This window comes from Cnephaeus nilssonii (assembly GCF_951640355.1).
Source record: "Cnephaeus nilssonii genome assembly, chromosome: 15".
In the NCBI taxonomy this organism is placed as follows: Eukaryota; Metazoa; Chordata; class Mammalia; order Chiroptera; family Vespertilionidae; genus Cnephaeus; species Cnephaeus nilssonii.
The window spans coordinates 394,208-411,865 of NC_137086.1; the positions used below are offsets into that span (position 1 = coordinate 394,208).

Sequence of the window (17,658 nt, forward strand, 5' to 3'; positions counted from 1 at the left end):
GCTCCCACTCGGCAGGTTCTATCGGTAAAGCCACCGAGAGAGCACGTGTCCTCTGAGCATCTACCCTGGCCCTCGCGGGTAACCACGTCTGCTACGTGACGCTGCAGCTGCCCGGGGTCCAGTAAGGCGGAAGGAAAGGAATTCTGGGGACCGTGTGTTATCATCCGGCTGGAACCACTGGTCTTTTACAGACGTTTAAGAATGGTGATGGAAAGTCACGATACAAAAGCTCCAAATGTGTTTAAGTTTTGCCGTGTCTGGGCCAAGTCTAAAAAGCAGGTCCAGCCACTCCAGCTTGGAGTTCTCACGCCCCGAGCCAGCCCTGCTGTGGCTGCGGCAGATCCGAGACGCCGGGGCCCGGGCCACGCCTCTGAGTGCCTCGTGCTCACAGAGCGCTTCCTCTACGCATTGGCCACCAACACACGGGCTCCACTCGGCCCATCGAGGACCGTCACTGGTCGCCCGACGCGGAGCTCGTGACGTGCACGCCTCACTGTCAGAGAAGAACTCACTACCTACGCCCTGGGCTGCACCGCCATGAAGCCCTGCCCCCGCGCCGCACACCGCGCCCCTGACAAAGGCGGCTCGCCGCCGGTCTGCCCTTCAGCACAAGCCACAGCCTCACACAGGGTGACCGCAATGCAAACGGCCCACCCACGGAAGTCACATCGCCACTTCATTATCCACGAGAAAGGACATCCCAGTGCCTCCTCCAGATGGGGTCAGCACCCTGCCGCCAAGGTCAATGTGAGGACTTGAGAACCAGCGGTTTAGTAGGATGTCAGGAACATGAAGGTAAATGGCGAGTCTCGCACACAGAGGCCGAGAGCACTGCCCTGTGCCTGCGGGGTCTGGCTGGCCCATGCAGCCGCCCACCCACGGACCAGGCCCCGCGGGGACAACCAACCGCGCACCTGCCCTGCCCGAGCCCAGGGGCCGGGACATACGGAAAAGTAGGCCCTAGGTATTTGGAGGACGACATACACGCTCTTTGAGGCATTTCAGAGAACCCTTTCACAGTCTTTCTGTTCCTTTCTCCCACGGCCACTCTAGCGAGGGAACTTAGTAAGTAAAACACAAAATACGAAAAAGTATCATTTTTTTTTCTTACTGCCCTCGTTTCAAATCACAAAAATGTAAAATTAAGCCTTGTCGATGGTAGCAAAATCCATCAGTGAATTGGAATGATTCAGGCTTCATATATAAAAGCCTTTGCCCAATTTATATAAGAAGTTCAATTCGAAAGCTTTTTTTTTTTTTGCCTAAAGAGATGTAACTCTAGAAATGTATTTCTTTATTTTGATATTTTTGTCACAAATTAAGAAAAAAATTAAGCCCTGACGGGTTTGGCTCAGTGGATAGAGTGTCGGCCTGTGGACTGAAGGGTCCCAGGTTCGATTCCAGTCAAGGGCATGTACCTTGGTTGCGGGCACATCCCCAGTAGGGGGCGTGCAGGAGGCAGCTGATGGATGTTTCTCTCTCATAGATGTTTTTAACTCTCTATCCCTCTCCCTTCCTCTCTGTAAAAAAATCAATAAAATATATTACAAAAAAAAAGAAAAAAAGGAAAAGAAAAAAATTAAACACAGCGAAGTAAAAAATAAAAATACAGGGTGTCCCAAAAAACCTATACACACTTGAACAGCTGAGAGCTCAATTTTAAAAGTAATATGTATTTTAATTAAAAACTGCCTTTATAATTACTCAGTGTGTGTACACCTTTTTGGGGGACACCCTGCATTTTAAATGGAAAGATAATACACAGCGATTTTCACGCTGCATCTTCACAGCCCCCCCCCCCAACCCCCCGAGAAAGCAGGTCACTTCAGAGCACCCAGTTTCTTACACATTTTCCCCGAAACTCAAGGAAGATGAGACCTGGGAGACACGGGCACTTCCTCCTTTGAAACTCACTTTCCAGCCTGTGTGCTCCGTGTCCCTCCCACCTCCTCCTGCCTGAGACTCGGGTGGGGGCTGCGCCTTGTGGGCTGTGGTGCCCGCGGTTCTGAAAACCACACACCCACACGGACAGCACCCTGTGCCCGGCAGAGCCGGGGAGGACTGCTCTCGGGTTGTGTACCGCGTGGACAGAGCCCACCTTTCTCTCCGGGTTCTGAGTGCTCCCTTTGAGGATGACACTGAGAGCACACACACGGAAAGGACGGAAAGGACCTTCAGCCTCAGTTAGAAAGCTGCGTGGCGGTTCCGGTGGCATGTGCACGAGGTCAGGCTCAGGTTGCTAGAGCGGAAGGGACGTCGCGGGAGAAACTCAGAGCTGTGGATTGAGGGGCCGACGGGGCTGTGGCCGGGCAGCAGGTGCTGAGGGGCATCGGGTGGGCCAAGGGGCCTTGCGGTCCGCGCGGGTCCCCGTGCGCCGTGCGGGGCGAACCAGGGCAGCCGCACGTTCTGCCAAGTCCCTGGAGGGTGTGCCCATCGCTCAGCCTGGTGAGCAGGGCGCTGCCGGGAGGTGCAGATTTTGACGTGGAGGCTTGGGTCAGCATCGGCTCCGCTCTCCCATGTCCCAGGTGAAGCCCCTCTGCCCGCCTCCCACCTGGGGCCCCAGGTGCCCTGGAGCGGGTGCTGCCCTGGCGGGGTCAGGCCGGGCGACCAGGGCTCTCGGTCTCTGGCCTCAAAGGGAGCCCGGACGGAGTCCGGCCTGCTCTGCCCGCGCTGCCGGGACCCCCGGGGTGGGCTGTTTGGGGGGCGCTGTTCATGCTCATGCAGCCCCGTTTCTCAGCCTCCACGGCACCTGCGTGGGCCTGCAGCCTGGCTGCCGGGGGGGGGGGGTGTGGACGGGGAGACTAACTCGGGCCCCTGAACGGCGTCCGGGTGCGGGGCCACACGTACCTAGCGCATGCTGCCGTCCCGCATTTACGGGGTGTCCTGGGAAACTGCTGCGGAGCACATGCAGTCCGGCAGCAGGGGCGCTAACAAAGCTGGGAGCCGCAGGCCAATTGGAAGTGACTCGAGGACCCATGCAAGAAAAAACACAGAAGGTGACTGTGCAGCCGCTCGGCAACGACACCACCCCTGACCGCCTGTCCCGGGGGCTGACACTCACTCGGGGCCTGCGGGCATTCCCCCAGCTCTCAGGTTCGGCATGCGAGACCCACCCGCGCTGGGACGCTGGGACGCTGGGACAGGCAGGGCGGGGGTGGGGGGGTGGGGGGAGGTACTCACCTGGGGCTGAGTGAGCTGAGCTCTGGGAGTGGGTGACATTGTATGTGAGACACGGGGTTAAAGACTCGTGGGGGCTGTGGCAGGGCGAGTAGCCCAGCTAGCGGGGGGCGGGGGGGGGGCAGACAGGGTGGGATGGGGGAGGGGCGGAAGGGGCTGGCTGGACAATGCCAGTTTTCTCAACACCAGGAACCAACTGGACTGCACTGGGGGCCGAGCCGGGAGGTCCGCCCACCCCACGGCCCCTCTGCGGCCACGCGGCCCTGCTCACAGGCAGCCGTGCAAGGCCGAGCTCCGAAGGGCAGACGGAAAGGGGTGGTGGGGGTGGGGGGGCACCCAGTCCACCCGCCAAGCTCTGCTCTGACGGCTGCGGACACTGTCGGTCCCAGTGCGCCTGCCCTGCGTCTCAGGGCCGTGAGGGTGAGGCTCTGAGAGCTACGGGGCTCAGTGCCAGGGTCCCATCTCTGTCCACAGACGGCCTTAGAGTAGCGTTGAGTTACAGGGAGACGAGGGCGATGGGACTGGGAGGCAGGTGGCTCTCTAGCGCTGTGGATGCGAGCGAGCAGCAGGGGCGGCCGGGCCCGGGACAGGAGAGCGGGTCCCAGGGCCTGGAGCTCCATTCGCTGAAGTTTGTTCCTATTGTCAGTGCTTTTCCTCTTCCTGTTTGTGGGTCTGTCACTTTTTGAAGCTCTATTCTGTCTCACAAAGTATTTCTAATACATTTTTATTGATCTCAGAGAGGAAGGGAGAGGGAGAGATAGAAACATCAATGATGAGAGAGAATCATGGATCAGCTGCCTCCTGCAAGCTCCCACACTGGGGATCGAGCCCACAACCCGGCCCTGTGTCCTGATGGGAATCGAACTGTGACCTCCTGGTTCATAGGTCGGCGCTCAACCCCTGAGCCAGGCCAGTTGGGCGAAAGAGTGTTTTAAAATTCTCATCAGGGGAAATTACAAGACTCCACGCCTCATTTGCAACCCGTGTGACCCTGGAATTTTCTCCGATTTCTCACACTTTGGGCCACGCTGCCTCTTCTCTCTTCCTGGGCCCCCAAATCTGTCTCTGCCCTAGCCTCTCGTTCCTAAGTACCTGGTTTTAAAATATTATTTTTTTCAGTTTGTTTTCTTCTCTTTCAACCTCTCACTGCAACATTATCACGGCAGCCAGGCCCGGGAACCACCCACGTGTCCGGGGACGCTGGCTGGACGCAGGAGACGTGGCACGGGCACACAGGGACTGCTCCTCGGCCGTCAGAAAGGATGAACACCTCCACTGGCAACCACGCGATGGCGAGACAAGAGAGCACGTGCTCCGTGAGGAAGTCAGAGGAAAAGGAAAGAACCACAGATCTCCCTCACATGTGGGACTCAAACAGGAAGCCACAGATGGACAAACCAGACAGCAAACGGAGGGGACTCGCAGACACGGAGAATGTGGTGGCTGCCGGTGGTGGTGGCGGTGGTGGTGGGGGGCGGGGCAGGTAGAAGAGGGTAAAAGGTGGCGACGCAAGGAGGCTAGCCTGTGGGCGGGCACACGCAACATGCATGATGCACCACAGAAACGCACTCAGAGCTCTGTGACCTATGAACCAATGTCACCCCCACACCCTGAAGAGAAAACTTCTCAAGTAAAAGTAGTGAGAGGCGGTGCAGCGTAGCCTCCCTCCCTCCCACAGTCTGCGTTCCCCGGTTTACATCTTGTTTTCCCGACCACGTTGTAGACGATTTCACAGACGGTTCTGCAAAGGTTAGAGGCTGGCCATGCTGCAGGCGAGGAGACAGCCCGGAGGGGAGGGGATGCTGTGCCCACGAGGAGCAACCGCGGAGACGCCTTCCCTCAGGACCCACGCGGGCTTCGCCGGGTCAAAACGGGAGCGAGGAGAAGGTGTCAGGAAAGTGAAAGGAGATTTCTTTGGACCCTGTTCCCACCAGCCAGGGGCTGTCCTATTTCCCTTTGTGAGCAGGGCTGGCAAGACAGCAGAGGCGGGTCAGGGCACCTCTGACCCCGGGGTTGGAGGCACTGACCTGTGGGCTGGTCCTGAAGTTGGCCAAGTCTGTTCCACTGAGGAGAAGCCTGGGACCTGGGAGCACTTCAGGTCGGCAGGTGATGGGGAGGGCAAGAGGCAGGGAGGGGAGGGGGGAGGGAGGGAGGGCAGGGGGACAGGGAGGAGGCGGGGGAAGGGAGGGCAGGGGGACAGGGAGAGGAGGGGGGAGGAAGGGAGGGCAGGGAGGAGAGAGGGGGGAAGGGAGGGCAGGGGGGCAGGGAGGAGGGGGAGGAAGGGAGGGCAGGGGGGCAGGGAGGGGTGAGGGGGGAGGAAGGGAGGGCGGGGGCAGGGAGGGGAGTGGGGGAGGGAGGGCAGGGGGACAGGGAGGGGAGAGGGAGGAAGGGAGGGCAGGGGACAGGGAGGGGGGAGCGGGGGAAGGGAGCGCAGAAAGACAGGGAGGAGAGAGGGGGGAAGGGAGGGCAGGGGGAGGAGCTGCTACAGGGCTGGACTAGGCCCCAAATTCTCAGGTGTCCTAGACGCAGTACGATGCCCACCTGCCTGCATGATCAGGGGGTGCGGGAGGCCGGAGGGAGACAGTCTCCTCTGCTACCCTCCCCCCACCTCACAGATGACACGCACGAAGCTCAGCCACACCTGCACCCAGCTGTCAGCCTGAGGCGGTGGGTGGCGGGGGTGGGGGGGCATGGCGGACAGGGCTGCGCCCGGGCCCTGGCGGCAGGAGCAGATGGAAACGACGCAGCAGCGGGGGAGCCCCGTGTTGGCCGTGAAACGCAGGGACCTCCGCCTGTTTGGTATGACGGTCCCCTCACCCCGGAGGGAGGAGGGCCAGTGGGGACAACGGGACTTAGCCGGGGAGGAAGGAGAGCACCCCAGACGCCCGGCGGACGGCAAAGGCTGTGAGAGGCAGCGGGCGACCACAGAAAGGGGTGTCCTCCTCGCCCAGACGTGGGCAGACGGGTCAGCGGGTCAGCGCGGGCGGCCACAGGAGGACACTGCACGAGGCCCGCCCCACGCTGTGTGCGCCCTCGGGGGCCCTCTGCGCGCAGCGTCCTCGGGGCTGGGTCTGGCCGCCTCGGTTTCCGTGCGAATCGGGAGCAGAGGCAGCGTTCTGTCCTCCAGGGCCTTCCCATCTGCCAGGAGGCGGCAGGGCTTTGAAAGGGAGACAGGGGAACCCGAGGCCCGGGAATGGCCGGTGGGAGAGGAGGCCCTGACCCCCAGCCACAGGGTGGGTGGCGCCCGGGCTGGCTCTCCCACAGCAGGTCTGAGGCTGCGCGGTGCTCGTCGGCCACTCCCGCCTGCGCCCGGGCACCACACGCGTGATTGGAGGTAGACACCCTCGTTAATGACACAGACTCGGGTCACTGGGCCCGGCCTGCGCCACACGGCGTCCTCCACTCCTGAGCACCGAGCCGTCGGCAGCAGGAGCGCGGCACTGGCGGTGGGTACGTGAGTATTTACATCCATCTTTAATGCGGAGCAAGTTCAGATCTGATTTTCGAGTCTGGGAGCATTCTCATAGAACCCTCACTGCCTGACGCCGAACGTGTTTCTTAGGAAAAGTGGTTTTGCGTGAGCTGCAGGAGGGAGCAGGAATGGCTCCTGGAGAAGGAGGAGGAGAAACCTCCGCCGCTGGAATGTGGGCCCAGGAGGCTGGCGGGAAGGTCTTGTTCTCATGTCTCCTCAGCGACGGTTGGGGGGGGGAGGGGGGGGAGCCTGGGGCCAGAGCCACCCGTGGGAGGAGGGGCACCGGGCGGCCCCGCAGCCCACAGGCAGCCTGCTACGGGGAGGGCGGCCGAGGGAGGGAGTTGTCATGACAACCTGTGCGCAGGGAAAACCTGGTCTGGGCATCGGGGAGTGGGGCTCACACACCAGCCTCTCACCCGATGCCAGCACAGCCAGGACCAGGACGTGGCACACGGCCTCCCAGCCTCGTGGGCCAGGCTCAGAGCCCTGAGAGCCCAGTGGCTGCCCTGCATCCAGGACTCACCGGGGCCACCAGGAGAGTCTGAGTCACGGACGCACCGCGTGGCCGCAGTTTCTGTGTCCGTGTCCCAAACATGGATCAGCCTCGTGTGCTGCCGTAACCTCCTCTCTGCGGCCTGCGACCGAGGGTGAGCCTTGCGGTCTGTGTGGCCCCTCACAGGACCGCCCTGCCTTGTCACCCAACAGGAGGCCTGGGAGGAGGGCGCGGTGGCTGGTGTCCTGATGCTGCAGCCCATAGCAGCCTCTCCCTGCGGAGCGTGTCAGCTCAGCACACTCTCCAGGTCACGACACATGGCCACGTGCCTCAAGCCACAGCCGAGGACAGGGCTCACGACTGACCAGGGAAGAGCCGCTCTGCACACGTGAGGGACGGAGCGAGCGCTGGGCCCGGCTTCTCCTGCGACTCTGGTCAGCTGGAAGGGGGTCACCTGCACTTCCCTGCGCGGTGCCTGGCCTGTGACGCTGACTCCGCACGTTCCTCTTCCCCTGAGACTCGGGTCACTTGCGAGTCAGGGAACCAGGCCTCTGTCACGGCGCCCTCTGCGCTGTCTGGGCCGAGCCCACAGGGGGAGCAGGTGAGGCAGCAGCGTCCTCACAGGTGGACAGGCGGCCGGCACGCCCACCGCGGGGGCGGAGCCGCTGTGCGGGGAGTTGGGAAGAGGCATTTCACGTGGTTTCTATGCGATGGACGCGTTTTGTTCACGGGATTTATCCGAGCCCACGGCCATCAGAGACGGGAACTGCAACGTCCTCCCCGTCACGGAGCCTGGGGGGAAGTCTTGTCTGCACGAAGTGGCCGTGGGGTCTGAGTGACCCCACGCAGGCGTCGCGTGGTCCGTCTTCTTGGGAAGCCCTTTCCGTGGCCAGCCCGGTGCTCCCAGGCCACCCCTGCTGCTGGCCCGCCTGCTACCCACCCGCCGCCCCACTATCTGCTGAGAGAGTCAGGATTTCCACGCATCACAGCCCCCCAAGCGGATGAGCGAAGGGGCAGTAAGAAGACCCTGGATGGAACCCACAGGTAAGTGCCGAGTACAGGGTGGTCTATTGTGAACGCGCAGCCTTGATTTCGGGGTCTGTCAGACGCTCTCCGAAGTCTGTAATTCAGCCTCACCAAAAACCATTGTTTGGATGAGCCGGAAAGAAATGCTGTGTCTAAACGGATCTCCCTCGTCTTAGGCAGCTTCCTTAAGCTCAGGGACTGACCACAGAGCGAGGCGAGGCGGGAACCCAGACACGCGGGTCAGGGGTCACTGAGAGCAGGCGGAGGGCGGGCCGCTGGCCAGGAGAGCTGCCTGGATGCGTAAAAGGGGAAGGAGGGGGGCTCCCCAACACTCACCGCCCGCCCGCGAATAGAGGACGACTCCCTCCGCTGCTCCCACCCCAGGCCCCGCGGCCACAGCAGCAGAGCCCCGTGGAGCGTCAAGGTCGTGTGACAGAGGAAGGAAGAGCGGACAGAGGAGAGGACGCCACGCTGCCGACGGGTGCGTCAGGATTGGGGCTGCGATCTGTGAGCGGCCTGGACCGGGGTGAGCCTGACGGGTGACGGGCGTTTCTATTTGAAGACTTTAAACCTGACTTGCAAGTGGACACGAGGATGCTAGGACTGCGCCCTGTCGGACGCGAGGACACAGCGGGAGCAGAGCCGCCTTCCCGGGGGCATTGCGGCCTTGCAGGCTGGCGCTCCCCAGCCCAGACGTCTGGCTTCCTCACCGTGGCTGGCGCTGGCTCAGATTCCAGGCACCGAGGGTCTCTCTTCCTGGCCTCCCTGCCGCCCAGCCCCCAGCCTCGCCTCTGCAGAAGCCCTTGCTTGGCCCCGCAGCCAGCCCCGGTCTTCATTAACAAAGGCTCCCATCATCTTTTTAGTGACCTGCGTGGGGTCACTCAGATTCCGCAGCCGCTACTCAGCACTCGGCAAACACAAACGCATTTAATCTTTATAACAAACCGTCAGGTGGGGCCACTGTGGGGACTGGAACTGGAGAGGCTGAGCGGGTGGCAGGTCCCCCGCGGAGGGTGGCCAGGCAGGGCGAGGGCGGGCCTGGATGGAGGCCCGGCTCCTGGCTGGGAGAGGTGGGTCACAGCCGCCCGGCACACCCAGGAAGGGGCCCACACCGACACAGCCTTTCTCACGTCACATTTCTAAAACCCAGAGATTTTTAAACACATTTAGGTCCTTGAGGAGTCCTAACATTAAAGCAATTGAAATATTCTGACCAGATTTAAAAAATAATTCTCCAAAGCAAACAAATAATAGACACATCTCAAATACCGGCAATGAAATAACAGGCAAACCTTTAAATTATTCCTATTTAGCTCAAAACCTGGATCTATGGGCTATTCTGGAGAATTAAAAGCCAGGGACTGGTATTTTTTTTTTTTTTTTTTTTTTTTTATGGAAAAAATCCTTGTCATTGCGTGAAAGGAAGAGAAAGCGGAAGGCGCCTCCATGCACGGAGAGGATGTGGCTGAGGCCGCAGGGATATTCTGACATGAGCTGCAAACCAGCCACCAGGCTCCCCGCTGAAGCCGGGGTTCATCAGCATGACTGAGGGCTCAGTTAAAACCTTGAAGGGCAGTCCTGCCTAGCGTGGGCCCGGCACCGTCCTGGGTGCCAGACATCGAGCAGGGGACGCGCACGGCTCCAGTGGGCCCTGGGGGAGCCCTGGCCCCACACGTGGGAGCCCAGCTGAGTCAGGAACCACGCTGGGAACAGCCCACATTTAATTTAAAAGAAACAAAAATAGAGAGTCCAACAGAGAGATCTAGACTCCCTTGGCAGTCAACAAACTCTGAAGAGCGTGTGCTCAGAGGTCTGTGGCCGAATTGCCGACCGGCTGCAACGTATGGCCCGGAGCTCGGCCCGTCTAGACCTGGGGTGGGAACGTCTGGCCTGCGGGCTGTAGAAGGCCCTCGAAATCATTTAGTCAGGCCCTACCAAGGCATTAGGGTTCACTAAATGTTTGACCAGATACAGCAGGGTGATTCTGAAGCTGGCAACTTTGTACGGCCCATGAATGGTGTTATAAATATCCAACAGCCCCGGGCAGAAGAGAGGTTCCCACCCCTGGTCTAAGGGCTAGGGTCAGGGGAGCGCTCGCAGCTCCTGGCTGGTTGTAGGGACGAAGAGCAGCAGGACGCCTCCAGCAGGACAGGAGAGGACGGGGAGAGGGCGGGGCCCGGACGTGCCCGATGGTGCACCCATTTCCTCTGCGCTGGGAAGACCATCTTCCCGGGACGAGTGTTAAGTGTGGGAAGACCAGGGACCCCTTCGCACCGCACAAGCCTCAGGACCTGAGCTGCACAGGGCAGGGCTCCCTCCTAGCGAGGTGGGCTGCGAGGTACGGTCGGCGTGCAGGTTGGCTCCGATTGTCGAGCTCTGGAGGCTGCTGGCTGACAGGCCGGGCCCGGCTCCCCTGGCCATGAAGTGCGAGGGCAGCTGTGAGTCTGGCCGGGCTCAGGGACAGCTCAGGGCAGCCGGCTCTCTCCTCGGACAGTGACGCTGCCGTGTCCGCATTCCCTCAGCAACCGGAGGGTCCTGGTTCAGGGACGTCGCCTCCCTTCAGAATTCACGGCTCCTCCCCAGGCCGTGCTGTGCAAACAACGTGCTCCAGTCGCTCCCATTCCCAGCTGCAACGCGCCCAGGGTGCTGCGGGGGGCCCAGGTACGTCCCAGGGCCGCACAGGGGAGCAACAGCCAGTGTGACACGGACAGGCCGCTGCAGGAAGGGCCAGGCCGCCAGGGGACCGCGGGTGAGATGCATGTCCAGCGGAGGGATGAGGCGTGGCGAGTGCGGGCCGTCCTGTGCCGGCTCGGGGGAGCAGTCCCTCCAGGGGCTGTGGCGAGGGCTGAGTGCAGCACGTCCCTTCTGTGCTGAGACACGCACAACTCATGTGGCGATTTAAGAACTGAGTGTGCACGTTAGGACGCCTGTGTCTTCAAGCTTCAAGGCGAGATGGTCTGCACGCCTGTAAGTGTGGCGCTTCCCTCCTGTGGCAGGTGAGACCCGGCCCTCCTCACTGCCTGGTCTCCGTGTCCTCCCACAGTGCTGGCAGGTCCTCGCAGCCCCTGGGGGCTGGGCCCGTTTCAGGTTCCAGAACCTTCCCTCCCCTCCCCCCCCACTCTGTCTGTCGGTGGCGGGGCTCGGGTCCCTGCTGCCAGGTACGAAGCCCAGAGTAGCGGCCCCACGGCGGGGGCTTCCATGCAGATCACAAGGAACATGTAAGACCTTGGCTGCAGGACGCCCTGACCACTGGTCCCCTACAGAGGCCGCACGCATGACGACCACGCCATCCCCTCCTCGGGGCACGGGTGCCGCACCCACCGCCAGCGCCCAGGGAGGCCCGGCAGGTGTGCCGCCCCACACGCCGAGGCCGGGTTGCTCGGCGGGATGGAGGCCACAGAGACAAGCAGCCACTAAGAGCCAACGGCCTGCCTCAGGCTCTCCCATGGACTCTGATCCGCACAACACCAACATGTCTTCAGTGAGGTGAGGGCAGGGTGACTTTCCTTTTCCCACTGCTCAACTTTCAGCTTCTCCTGGTTTCATTCTAAAAAGCCACGGGAAAACGTCCTGGTCTCAGAGCACGTTCCTCCCTCCGGTAAGAGGGTGCCGCTCCGCACTGCACTGCTGACCTCCACAGACCGCAAGTGCGCAGCGCCCTGGCCGCTCCTCGGTGGGCGCGTCCCCCGTGCACCACAGGCTGTGGTGTGGTTCCTGGCCTGGGCACAGACCTAAGGACAGTCACAATGCTCAGTACATGGGACACTTCAGAGACTGAGGTTGTGGGTTCAATCCCTGGTCGGGGCGTGTAGGGAGGGCTACCAATGGATATTTCTCTCCCACATCGATGTTTCTCTCTTCCTCTCTCCCTAAAATAAACAAAAACACATCCTCAGGCGAGGATTTAAAAAAGTGTGTAATAAAGTCTGATCAGTCCTTGGCTACCGAGAAACAAAACCAAGGACAGGAGCCCAGTGGGTGAGAGTCGCCATTCACACATCTGTGCTGGGGCTCAGGCGGGGTGCGTCGGCTCCTGGTCAGCGTCCCTGAGCGCGACAGGGAAGAGCAGCTGCTGTCTGGGCCCTGGGGTGGAAGGTGAGCCTACACAAGCCGCCGAGGCGAGTTGGGCGGTGCAGGGAGCAGCGGCGGGGCCCGCTGTGGGTGGCTAACAGGAAGCGAGCTGCAAGGTGACTGTTGACGCTGCTGCTGGAGAGCAGCCTCCCAACGCGCAGCCCCAGCGCACACGCCGCTCTCAGCCAGGCTCCCGGAGCGCCAGGAGGAACCCTGCCAGACCAAATGTGAATTCTGCGCAAGTCTGAAAGCCACCAATTTGATTCTTGCAAGTGTGTGCCTACAAGGGCATTAAATAAAACAGGGACATGTGTCTGTGTCGATAGAAAAGGACTCTTTATCAGTGGCTCAATAATGTGACAGAAGCATTGAAAACCAGATGCTAAAAAACCCATCCACTTTCCAGCTGTGGAAATAATATTCCTGAATGGGGACCAGACTGTGGCCAAATGCATAAAGAACAATAGGAACGAGGTCTGAGGCTCCAGGCGGGACTGATACAGGTGCTGACTCGATACGCATGCCTGTTAAATGTGAATTGATAAAACGAAGTATAATTGGACATTCAGTTCCTCAGCTACAGGGGCCCCACCCAGGAGCTCAGGAGCCACGTGGCTGCGGCTCCGGCTCCGGCTCGCGGGGCCAGGGGGGTGGTGGTGGGGGGAGGGCGAGGCGGGTGTGTGTGTGTGTGTGTGTGCAGGTGCGAGGTGGGCCTCCCCCAGGTGGCCCCCAGGGAGTTCTGTGGGACCGCAGCAGACCCGTCACAACGCCGGTTACACTTGGTTCTGATTCGCAGGAAGCATCTGCACTGAACGTGTGTTCTTAGAAACGTCAGGGACGCGTGGGCCCGCCACCTACTTGCACGATCACAGTGCTCTCCTCGGCGTGAAGGTCAGCAGTCTCAGCCCTAATCCTGACAGGGAAGCAGCCAGCCCCATGGGCCCTGGACTCTGGGGTGTGGACGACTGAGCAGAGGTCACCATGCCAGACAAAGACCCTTTCTGCAGCAAACCTGCCACGCAGCAGCGCCGACGGGACACGACTTGCGGCCACGCTGGAATCAATGTTCCCGGCCTCGCCACCGCCTTTCTGCCTGGCCCCCAGGCCCTCACACAGCCCTTTAGTCCTTGCGTTTTCCAATCAGGGAAGAAACCCAGAGAGAACGGTTCTCGCCCTGAAACTGCCAGGAAAAATGCCTCCAAATCCCTGTCAGTCATTTCCCAAAGGGAACATCTACTTTGTTTCCAATTTCACTCACTTTGCTCCAGGGAACTGTAAATTGGTGAAGTGTTTACTGGAATGAAACCTCCAATTTACAAGTCAAGGCCCATGTCAGTGCAGCGGCTCCACCCAGGGCCCTGTCTCTGCCCAGCAGGTCTGTGGGAGGGCGCAAGGTCCACCCAGGCCGCGGGCTCCGCCCAGTAAAGGTGGGGCCTCCCACTCTACTAGAAGGAGGAGGAGGAGAGGAAGGAAGGTTCTCAGCTGGGATCCGGTTAAAACAGCGTGGAGCCCCTGCAGCAGGGCGGGGCGGGGCGGGAGGGACACAGGAGCTGACCTGCAGTGTCTGCAGTGTCGGGCGGTGGCGACAGAGAGGCGGTTTCCTCGTTAACCCCCCAGCAGGGCCCCAGGGACCACCGTCTGGGGTGCAGCTCTGCGTGGCTACCTGCCTGCATGTCCACCGTGGGTGTCTGTGTGACTGCAGTCGTCCTCAAGCTCATTGCTTGGGAAGTTTCACTCCATTGTCCCCAACTCCAGGTCCTACGATGGACTTCCTTTAAATTGGCCCTTTACTTACTACGATCAAGCAAAGTGGGTCTGCAGCAGGCGGTGTTGCGAGGGTGTGTCAGAAAGTGCTGCCTGCCATGCACATTACGAACCTGCAGACGCACAGATGCTGCCTGTAGTGCAGGAGGCGTCACTCACAGACAGGACCTGTCTGCAGCTCAGCCACATCGGACCCCACGCCAGCTCACCTCCTGGGGGTCACTGCCTGAGACCTAACGCTGAGCGCTGCAGGGACAGAAAAGTGGTGTATGCGTGTGTGTGTGTGCATGTTTGCATGTGTGCGTGCCTGTGCTCCTGTGCCTGTGTGCATGCATGTGCCTGTGTGTGTGTGCGCACGCGTGCCTGTGTGTGTGCATGTATGTGGTTAGAGCCACAGGTAATTGTAAACCTCTCCTCTCCACCGCGGAACAGCACACCTAAAGTATTACTAATTTTGAAAAGGTAGTGTGACATGTGGAAAAGGTGTCACTGCCTCTTGTCTGTGGGTCTTGTCTGAGCCTCAGTTCCTTTAAAAAACATGTTTTTATTGATTTTTAGAGCAAGAGGAAGGGAGAGGGAGAGAGAGAGAAACATCAATGATGAGAGAGAATCATCGATCGACTGCCTCCTGCACGCCCCCTACTGGGGATGGAGCCCACAACCTGGGCCTGTGCCCTGACCAGGAATTGAACCGGCAACCTCTTGGTTCCTGGGCTGACACTCAACCACTGAGCCACGCCAGCCAGGCGCCTCAGCTCCCACATCTGTGACACGAGCCTGGGCCTTCCCAGGGGTTTCGCAGAGGCCGCTTCAAGGGCCTGTGTCATGGCCAGCGGGGCTGTGGGGTGTGGGGTGGCTCCCATGTGCTCCACCTCTCGGCAGCCTGAGGCCCGGGTCACATGCATGGCGCGAGGTGGACCCAGGAAGCCGCGGCCAGCACCCACTTCTCACCTGCAGACACACTCATGCCTGCAGACGGTCCCACACGGACCAGGCATTCCCAGGCTAGCGAGCCAGTGGTGGAACAAAATGATTTTTCTAACAGAAGCGAGGGGTCCATGGGGTACTGTTTAAAGTGGAAGAGCAAGTGCCACCCCCACCCCACTCAATGTGGAGGCCAGACCGACAGTAACCTCTGCCGTTAAGGAGTGACCTGCACGGCGAGGCCAACACCCCGTCCGACAAGGAAAGGTGCGTCTGTTAGAGAAATGGGACTCAAGTTGGGGCGGTTGTAATTGGCAAGGTTCTGTGGATTCACTGCTGTCAACTGTGAAGCAAGGCGACAGGAGGGGAGTGCGTCTAAGGATCAGCGCACAGCTACAGCGGCGACTCCTGCGCCGGAGCAACAGGAGCCGGAGATGAGCGAAGCCATGAGATCCCTGCCACCATCGTCCCTCAGCCTGTGCTGCACGTGCAGCTGAGAAACAAGCCTGGAAAATCCCAGGGACAAGTAGCCTTTAGAGGAAAGTAATAGCTTGGCCTACGTTCACAATTCTAATTTCTAAAGTTTATTTTAAAACAGATGTCACCAGGTTTTTAGAAAGGTCTGCGGTACACGGGGTTGACCTTCCTCTGTGTCGAAGCTAAAAACACTGAGGACAGATGCCCAGGAGGCACGGGACACGGGAGAGAGCTTTCTAAAGGGAGAGCCCCAACAGCCCACCACCGGGTTAAATCGAAGCCCAACATGAGGAGTGACCAACAGCAGCGACCGAGGCGACCTTCCTGCCAGCAGCTGCCCCGGTGCGGCCTCGGGGCGCTGCACCCTCAGACAAGAGCCACGAGTCATGAAGCAGCGGGAGGCCCCTGTGAGAGCTGGTGGAATCAGGTCTGATTCGGCTCAAGCTGATCACGGAGGGAAAGGTGGCTGAGACCCTGCGTCTCGCCCACACCTGCAGGTGATGGTGCATCTGGAAGGAAGAGGGAGAACGGGCGGGAGGGCACGTCTCTTTAGAAAGAGGCTGACAGTGATGTCGTGTGATCTGCAAGTTTTCCTGTCAGGACTCTCAGGTGATCTGAGCAGGTGAAATTGTAAGAGAAGAAACTTCCTTCAGATCAGAGCTCACGTTAAGCGCATCACCCCCCTCACACACACACTTGGAACAGTTTTCTGCTTTTTTGGGGGCCTGGGGTCTGGTGAACTGCAGGGTTGGAACTCACAGCTGGGAGGCAGCTTGAGGAACACACGTCAGCACCCCCAGTGTGTGGGGGGCTGGTCTCCAGCCTCGGGGATTCCTGGCCTGCGTGACCCTTGCCTGCCTCCTGGGAGTCACTTCCCTGGGCTGTGCCCTCCTCCCTGAGCCACTGGCCTGGGCTTCCTCTGTCAGACAGACCAGGGGCCGGAGAGCAGTGGCTCCCGACGCCAATGGCCCTCACGTGCACGTCACATTCTGATGTGCACTGTTCACGTGTTGTCCATAATCAGACATGCCACTATCGACTTCTTTTCCAGAATTCCAAAAGTGTGGCTCTGGGTAAGCACCGAGCTAGGTGTCATCTTGGGGTGTTTAAGAGGTTTGAGGACCCAAGACCCAGTTTATCTGGCAAAAGTTGTCAGTCGTGATCCAGAGTGTCCTGTTAGTGCCAAGTAGTTTAAAGTCAGTGTCAGAAGTGACAAGAGGAACATCTCCAGAAAATTCCATCTCAGCAGGTGCACATGGAGATGTTCTCTGGAGGAAGCTGGGCCCCACTTTCTCATATGAGACGTGGGGGCCACTGCACCACGGGACGGCGCCGGTCACGCTCTCCACCAGGGAAGCAGCTTTGAGAACGTGTGTGAAGAAGAAGCTCTGACCAGAGCCAGGCCTGACCGCTCTCGGGAGCTGCGTGACCTCCGGGATGGACAGCAGCCTGTGACTCAGGGAAGAGCAGTGGAGGGAGAATCACAGTGCAGAGGAGAAAGGAAGCCACGGACCCTACGGGCAGCTGGCAAAGACAAGTGAGACTGCTTATTTCAGCACTAGACTTTATTGTGCACATTTAACTGGAGGCCCACGAGAAACACCATCTCAGAAAGTCACTCACACGAGAGGTACTGGTTACAAAGACAAGTCTGGAAGTGAGTGTGGCTTTCAGATCAGCCGGATGAGGAGAAGGCAGCCCCTCTGGATGGCGAGGCCCTCGGGAAGAAGCGGACGAGGGAAGGGCAGTCGCCTCCCCGAAGATGCCGATGGCGAGGACGCCATCTTCCAAGATGAAACAGGAGGAGGCAGGCGGCCTGGAGCTTCAGATCCACAGAAACTTCTAAGCTCACAGTCAAGGGATGCAAACCAATGCTAACCAGACCTGCAGAAAAACTACTCTGGCCTCTGGGGTCTCGAGACACCCAGACTAGATGCGACATTAGGTGCGAGCTGTGGGAAGGCCACTTTTCCAGTCACAGCCGGCCCGTGGGGCTGGAGCCGGGCCAGACTTCTGCCCAGAGTCCTCATTACAGAGTCAAAGGGAAGTGCCTTCTGAGGCGCTGGCCCAGGTCCAGGGGCAGTGAGCCACGTCCTGGCCAGGAGAGAAGCATGGTTGCAAGCTATGAAAAGAGATGCCGGAACCCAGCAGGCTGAGCTGTTCTTGCTAATCCTGTCCACTGGGAGGCTCTGAGCACTATCTGTCCACGAGGCACCATGGAGGATGCTACGGCTTTATGGCTGTTGGGAAGAGG

At 59.9% G+C, this 17,658-nt stretch overlaps 1 protein-coding gene across 5 annotated transcripts in view; it reads right to left on the reverse strand.

The window, feature by feature from the left end:
* The window catches only part of MYT1L (myelin transcription factor 1 like), a 245,610-nt gene that overhangs the window by 17,527 nt on the left and 210,425 nt on the right, over positions 1–17,658 (reverse strand). The gene's annotated exons all lie outside the window — the stretch shown is intronic.